This window comes from Nanorana parkeri, unplaced genomic scaffold, assembly GCF_000935625.1.
Source record: "Nanorana parkeri isolate BGI_ZX_2015 unplaced genomic scaffold, ASM93562v1 scaffold436, whole genome shotgun sequence".
NCBI classification, from domain to species: domain Eukaryota; kingdom Metazoa; phylum Chordata; class Amphibia; order Anura; family Dicroglossidae; genus Nanorana; species Nanorana parkeri.
Window position 1 is genome coordinate 188,421 of NW_017306704.1, and position 8,446 is coordinate 196,866.

The 8,446-nt window shown below is 41.5% G+C and overlaps 1 protein-coding gene across 1 annotated transcript in view; it reads right to left on the minus strand.

The window, feature by feature from the left end:
* TRPC4 (transient receptor potential cation channel subfamily C member 4) overlaps nt 1-7,413 on the minus strand; it is a 146,344-nt gene extending 138,931 nt beyond the window's left edge. Inside the window, exon 1 of the mRNA XM_018560171.1 lies at nt 7,247-7,413. The gene's annotated coding sequence lies outside the window, so the exon portion shown is untranslated. The remainder of the gene's footprint in view (nt 1-7,246) is intronic.
* Nucleotides 7,414-8,446: the final 1,033 nt, after the last annotated feature.

The window sequence follows — 8,446 nt, forward strand, 5'->3', positions numbered from 1 at the left end:
CACATAAGTATTCAGATAGCAAGGGAGGAGTCCAAAGGGGGTGCTGGCAAGGGGGGAGGCATAAAAAAATTACCTGCCCCTAAAATTTCAAGAAAAATATAATTCTCGATTTTGTTGATCCCTATTACCTATGATTTGCTTTAGTCTCATCTGAAGGAGGTAAAGAGATATACCACTGCTCACTCCAGGGCTGTCATCCTGGGTTTACTGCTTCAAGTCAGTGTTGGCATAGTTCTATCCTAACAGGTTTCTTGTAGGTGCTCGGAGGACACCAATGCCATTTCCATTTTGGAGGTTTGCTGGAAAGCAGGAGGTTTTTAAGGGGAGTTACATTTTTTAAGAATTTAATTTCAACTGGCTGGAATGAATAACTGCAGGTCAATGCACCAAAATGTAGCAAACAGAACTCCAAAGCAATACAATGCAACACATGGCTGGGAAAAGGTCCTATTGGCAACAATATATTATCTCATGTCTATGCATCCAGCTGTGTTGGAATAGGTAGCTGTGTGTCAAGCCAATGGAAATGTGTCTGTGCGAACCAGCCATAAGGGTTGGCTAAAAACGTGGAAGTGAGGTGAGAAAAAAAAAGTTATGATATTTGCAGCTTTGTTTTTTTTTAAGTCTGCCTTACAGTATTGTTTTGTGTGTGTGCCTGCATGTGTGTGTGTGATAGAGAGATTTGCAGAGGAGTTATCAGTCACAAGACTCTCTATAACTCAGGTATCATGAAGCCACACCCTCACCTCTCCTTCTCTTCTTGACTAATCCTCTACTGTATTTCCCTATACAATGATAGTTTAACATGTAAGCAGACAGAACAGCTTTGTTTTAATAACAAAAAAACAGTGGTACTCATGTGACAATTAGTTGTTCTTTCAGGACCCACATAGACATTTCTGCTGCATTGAGGTGTTATTGCATGTCCATAAAGGTAGAGTATATAACTGCAATTACAATAAGGCAACCTGTTCATTTTGACTGGGCTGCCCGTGTACCAGAACACAGGTAACAGACAAACATAATTTTTTTGACCACGAAGCACCACAATGTACAGATTTTGTACATTTTACATGGCATACCACTTTGTGGCTGAGTTGCTGTTGTTCCCAGTTGCTTCCACTTTGTTATAATACCACTAACAGGTGACCGTGGAATATTTAGTAGCAAGGAAATTTCATGGATGGACTTATTACACAGGTGGCAACCTATCACTGTACCACGCTTGATTTCACTGAGCTCCTGAGAGCGACCCATTCTTTCACAAATGTTTGTAGAAGCGTCTGCATGACTAGGTGCTTGATTTTATACACCTGTGGACATGGAGGTGATTAGAACACCTGAATCTAATGATTTGGTGGGGTGTCCCAATACTTTTGGCTATACAGTGTATATATGACATAATACCTGCTCCTGGTCAGTCCATACATAGCCAGCCCAGTGGAACAAAAGTGCAGATCCAAATAAAGAAAGATTGCCCACTCTATCCACTTCTTTATTCCAAATCAGCACAGGGTACTAGATAACGCTCTGATGGCATTCCCACTGTACTTATTCTTTTTCACTAGTGACAAGTGACTGAGTGCAGTGGAAAAAATGTCAGAGTATCCTGTGCTGATTCAGGCTACACGAAAGACGTTTTTAGCGGACAACTTGCCAGAAGCTCCAAAAGTAGTGTTTCACAGGGCTTACATCTTTATAACTCCTCTTAGATATCAATCACGATGTATAATATTGTATGAAATTTAAAGGCTTTATGCACTTTTATCACATATTTGAATAATATAGCCACAAAAATCAAGCAAGTTTGTAAATAAGCTGCAATCATGTTTCCTTGTACCTGCTGTTCCCTGAACCATCCCTGATCCCTATACTGGGATCTTCAGTTGTTCAAGTTTACATTCCTTTTATTCCCTGGCAAAGATAGCCACATATATTCAAACACAGGTATAATTATAAGAAAAGCATCCTTGTCTACGCACCTAAATGTTCATATTCACAGTCCCCAGTAAATTGTAGACATGAGCAAGGTGTTTGCAAAGAAGATGCTGTTTTATGCACATACTCGATGTACTAGTTATCCGCCTATCCAGAGGATTTAACTCTTTACTGTATTACACTATTTAACAACCACTGCTGTTTCTGAGGAAATGTTAATTTGAAAATACTGTATATGAAGCAATCAATAATGAGAAGCAACATTTGGTTTATATATTGTATTACATTTCTATATCATCCAGTGCAGAGTATATTATACAGAAAAAGTGCAAATATCACCAATACAAGGACAAAAAGAAGCAAGCTCGTGACTGATTATACAACCAGCAAAAGATACACATGGGAGATGCAGATCACGGCAAGCACAAGGCAAATGTATAAACATGGAGTTTTGCCAACCTTTTGACATTATAAAACAGTTTCCTCAGTTGAACAGATTTGCAAACATTCATGAAACTGCACACCAATATTAAAGTGTCCTATTCTTTTCTATGGGAGTAACAATACTGGCACATTTCAAGAGCAAAGCTTACCATGAGTTTTAACCCCTCGACGAGCCATCAGAGGACCAGACTTCCTGTGTTCACATAAGAAATAGAACTGAGCAGAGACTGCAGCATCGACTTGAACTGCTATCGCTGCACTGCGCCCCCAGGCTCAGCACAATGCAAAAAGAAGCAACTGGTGGTGGCACTAAAGAACACATGCATGACAGGAGGAACACACACAAAGTGCTGTTCTTGATCTTTAGCATTGAGATGAAGAAGGGCTGAAGAGCCACAAAGTTATGAATATGGAAAAACACTTTTCATTGGCAAGCAAAGGTATTTGTAAATGATTTAGAGTGTGTTTAGAGCCGTGGTTCTCACCTATTGGGTCGCAACACAAAAGTGGGTCACAACACCGTGTTCAGTGGGTCACCACGTGCCTTCAACTGTGCTAGATGAGAGGCTCCTCAGCCTCCCCCTAGCCCAGCACTGTCAGTTCTTGCGCCGAGCAGCCATTCAAAATATGCTGTCTGGCGCCGAGTGTCAGCTTGAGGTGCGGTGGTCTGGGTGTATGGCCGCGAGGGAGCTCCATCCATATGTGCATTGCTTACAGCTACCTTGTGTGCCCTGTAGAGATACCACCGCAATGCCATGCTTTCCAGTCCGTTGCGACTTTAGTCGTCACCTTACGACCAAGGACAAATGTGGGTCCTGAGGTTACACAGGTTGAGAACCACTGCTTTAGAGTATTTCCACAACGGTAATGCAGAATATCAAATTCTGCAACATTATTTAATGTAACTTCTGAATATAGAATATTTCCACAGCAATAATTAGAAAATCACATTCCGTAACATTTATTTAACGCAAATTAGTGAACTTATAGCATGCTTGTCTGGAGATAAACAAAAGCAAAGGATAGTTCAAATAACTGTCTGATGTTAGTTATGAGTGTCACACTACACCGCAAATCAAATCTTAAGTGTTCATTTTTCCTAGGGAGCTAAAATAACAAAGTTATGCTGTCAAGGCTACTACTTGGATTATTCTGCCCCTTCCACGTCTCACCTATAACATTTTTATTATAGCAGGACTCTGGGCAAATAAAATCTTAATCCTTGAAGTTGGACTATCCCCTGCACTGCAAGGGTTAAGTGCTCATTTTGTCTAGGGAGCTCAAATAACAAAGTTATATGCACCTGAACTACGATCTTGACTGGCTTCCGCTCCATCGATGGTATGTGCCTTGGCATCCTCATGTTCTATACACTGTATAGAATGTGATGACTCACTGAACCTTAAGATGCCCATACACCTTACAATTATCGTTCACATTTTTTTGTCATCGAAACCCTGTTCAATTTCCGCTTGAATATTCCACCATGCACAAACCAATGTTGATTTCGATAATCAGTCATCAGCAATACTAACTGGCCAAATTTTGTCGATCGACATTTGCAGGGGGTAGCCCAACTGCAAGGGTTAAGATTTTATTTGCCCAGAGTTGTGCTTTAATAAGAATGCTATAGGTGAGAAGTGGAAGGGGCAGGATAATCCAAGTAGAACATAGATATAAAGAGCACAGAAATTAGCCTACAATATTATTAAAAGATCCAGCGGCCTTAATAGGATGTTAATAATGTCCTATCATATAAAATTACAGTGCATGAGCAATCCTCATAAAGATGTCATCTGTAAGGTATTTGTAATTCAAGGCATGCCCAAAGATTTGCAACAGTGGTTTGCATGCCCATTGCCCTAAGTACATTGTTATACACAATCATTTTTTGTTTCTTTTTGCTTTACACCATTTTGGAAAAAAGGCAATCTGTCAGGTTATTCTGAAATTTGCAAGTCCTGGGAACATCGTCCTCATGCTTGCTTTGCTATTTTATGAGCCAATGACTCACAACGAGCATGCGGCTAGTAAGGTAAAATGTCCCAGTTTGTATGTTGGTTCCAGGTCAATGACCTGCTTAAAGGAGAACTATGGGGTAAGTGTTTTTCCCCATAGCTTTCCTAAGGGTCACGGGAGGACATATACTAGCATCCTCCCGTGTCCCAAAGCTCAGCATATCGCGAGCTACAGCTCGTGGTATACCGAGACCGCCGCAGCCGGGACAGATCCCAACATTACTGTCAAGATCCACCCAGCTGTGTAAGTCTATACTGAGACGCCGCAGCTGAAGCGGATCCTGACAATTGTGCCAGTATCCACCCAGCTGCGTGAGTGACAGCTGGCTCTGCCTATCTAGTGGCAGAGCCAGTTGTACCCGCCCCCTCCCCCGTCCGTTCTGCCAGTCATGGCTGGAGGATTGGAGCGGGGAGGGGGAGAATCCCTGCAGGGAGCCGTGAGTGACTGAGTGACTGGTCTAGTGAGTGACTGGTCTAGTAGCCAGGTCTAGTGACTGGTCTAGTAGCCAGGTGGGACCAAGGATCATATGAATATATCTTTTTTATTTTCCTCCCTAGACAAAAACAAGCCGTCAACCCTTGCAGTGCGGGAGTAGCACAAATGAGATTTCAAATGTCTGCACAGGCCAAATAGGAAATAAGAACTATAGCTAATAATAATAAATATTTTGCAGTCTTGCTTTACAATATCATGGACGAAGCATTATGCTTTAAATGAAATATACTATAAAATGCTGGTTCACATTAAAGTAAAACTGGTTCATCTCCAAAGGTGCAATCTCATTTTAATTGTTAATCAAAATACGCCCTATAGGTATCCCTTGAGCAGCAGATGGGTGTGTGTTTGTGTGTAGTACAGCCTGCATTGGACAATGAATTACACACTGTAAGGGTTAAATAGTACAGTGTCACTTTCTGTTAAACCGACTCAAATGCACTGTAGTAAAACTGGCAGCCTGGTGTTCTCTTTTATTAATCTCAGTATTGCACAGGTGAACACTGTACTGTCACTGTATGTTATTAAATCTAAAGTGTACCTAAATTCATACACAAAAATGTAATATATTGCAGCTTACCAATCCTTAGATGTTGTGGCGACATTAGGGGGAACAATGGAGCCACCCCTTGGACAGCAGCATTGTCACCCTGTGGGGAGGGTAGGATTAGATGGACTAGCAGATTCAGATGGACTTGCCTAACAAATTAAATCTGAACTCCAGATAACACTTTTTAACCATCACAGCAACAGTTTTCTTGTCTATTTAGGATAAAGGTGTTAAATAAATTAATAAAAGCTGACCATTGTAAGCTCCCCTGTCAGTGGTCCTTGTCTAAACTAGCCTTTCTCAACCTGGGCGCTGTGGCAGACTGGTGTGCCTCCTGGCCTCTTCAGGGGTGCCTCAAAATGTTGTGGTACTGTGATGTCCATGATGGGAGGAATAAAGACTGATGTGAAGGGGGCTCCTGATGCAAAAGGGGAACTCTGATTTGAAAGGGGGGGGACTCTGATATGAAATAGGGGGATGTGATGCAAAAGTGAGGGGACTCTGATATGAAAAAGTTGCTCCTGGTGTGTAGAGGGGATCTTGATTTGAAGGTGCACTTCAATGTGAAGGAGGAAACCCATTTTTCGTGAGTTTTTTTCATTGGGTCCCGCTTAAAACTCTGATATGAAAGTAGGGTTTCTGGTGTGAAAGTGGGCTCCTGATGTAAAAAGGGAACTCTGATGTGAAAGGGACGGTGGTTTCAGATATGAGAGTAGGGCGTCTGATGTGAAAGTGGGTTCCTGATGTAAAAGGGAAACTCTGATGTGAAAGGCGGGGGGCGGCAGCTCTGATATGAATGTGAGGCTTCTGATGTGAAGGGGGGTACTGATGTAAAAGGGAAACTCTCATGTGAAAAGGGGGGAAGGCTAATATTAAAGGGGGGACTCTGATATGAAGGGGAGGGACTCTAATATGAAAGTGGGGCTTCTGGTGTGAAAGGGGGGCTACTGATGTAAAGGGGGGCTACTGATGCAAAGGGGGGCTACTGATGCAAAGGGGGGCTACTGATGTGAAGGAGGACTACTGATGCAAAGGGTGACTCTGATGTGAAGGAGGACTACTAATGCAAAGAGTAATTCTGATGTGAAGGGGGATCTTGATTTTAAGAGGGCACTTTTATGGGGTGCCTTGAGATTCTGCATACTTTTAAAGGGTGCTGTGACTAGAAAAAGGTTGAGGATCACTGGTCTAAGCCTTCTATCATCCACTTTTGCTGGGCAGCTTGGTCTATTAAAGGAAGTTTAATAATAACAGATATACTGGATGGATCACCAGGTGTAAATAAAAGGAAAAAAGCCTTAAAAATAAAACTAATACAGCCACCTAAGGACCGGTAAGCTGAAATATATGACCTTTTTTGCTTTTGGGTTTAGATACTCTTTAACCTCTTGCCGTCCGCCTGTTAAGAAAAAACGGACGGACGGCTGACTCCTATCTGCGGGTTGCCGTCGAAGTCTGGGAATATTGGAAGAAACATTTCTTTGTATTTCCCAATCCATCCTGTAGGTGGCAGCCTTCCCCAGCCCACAGTGTCTGCCTTATCGAACTAAAACAGCCCGTTATCTCTACAGATGCAATTAAACAGTACAAAAGCAAGTAAAAATAAACACACACAAGCAATAATAGTCTTCATTCCCTTTCATAAACAACCCCATGCATGTAAACCTCTGACACTAAATCCTATTCCTTTTGCAAAAACAATTCCACAGCAACAAAAAAACAAAACTGCAACCCTCAATGTTAAGGGACATTTAAGACTGCCACACATTATAGATGTGTATAATAAAGCTGGCTACTTACTTGGTTTAATTAAACAGTTTGATATCCACAAGTGAAGTTCACAAAGTATCCAATGTCTAGATTTTCCAAGTAAAACTTCAGCAGGGTTAAAAAAAAAAATAAATAGTAGAGTACAAAACCAAAGAGCAGCACCTTCTACCTTCTCTCCTTCATGACAGAGGTCTGAATAGAGCAGCTCTCAGCATCTCCTAAAATGTGAAACAGGGGCAGATGGACTGACTGGAGCCCAGAGTGAGGGAATCCCATCCTTCCTGCAGCTGTGCCATCACCTATTCTCCAGGCTGCTGTCTAGTTGCAGTTGAAAAGCATGCACATGAGATGAAGATTAGCACTTGCACTTGTCTGGGCTGCCTGTGCTTTGCGTTGACTTATATGGAGTCTGCATATCTCTCAGCTGCGAAGTGTACGCCTTTCTTTGGTGAAATCCCTTAGGGTATCCCTTCATGCTGTTTTCATCTCTCTGCTTTCCCAGTCGATTATCTTCTTCTGCCACTCTCTGAGTACTTCTCTTTCCTCCCACTCTGAGGTGAGGCTCCTCCACTGTGTCTCCCCCATTGCTCAATAATCACTTGCTGCTGATTTGCCTGCCTGGTGCGTGTTCCCTGCCTGTCACTCCTCAGACAGGTCTGCCAAGATACTTGCAGACAGAGGAGCTGACAAAAAGTATCCCGATTTTAATCAGGTCACAGAATTGATAAACAAAAAAAAGATCCTCCATGGTGGTGTTGTGATACAGTAGGAAATCTAGATGTTTAATAAGATACTTTACTAGAGGACTTGATTTTTCTTTTCATGGAAATATGTTAAAAACAAGAAATATAGACTTAAAGGTGTAGTCCAGCTTTGGCAAATACATCATAAATGCACACACATTGCTAAAAGAAAACAAAATTATTATATTCATCATTTATTTTATGATATAATAATCATTTATTTTATGATATGGTAATCCTTTACTTTGTGATATATTCATCATTTAATTTATGACATATTAATAATTTACTGTATTTTATTATATATTAATTGTATCTTTTATTAGCAGAATTCCAAGCACAGATTTTATTGACCCTTGCAGTGGGGTCAACAACGTTTGTGCCTGGAGTTCTGCCGGTCTCCTCCTATGCAGTAGCGATGTTATATACCCTCCCTGTCCTCATGTTCAATACACTGAAGGGAATTTATCAAAGCTGGAGCAGACAA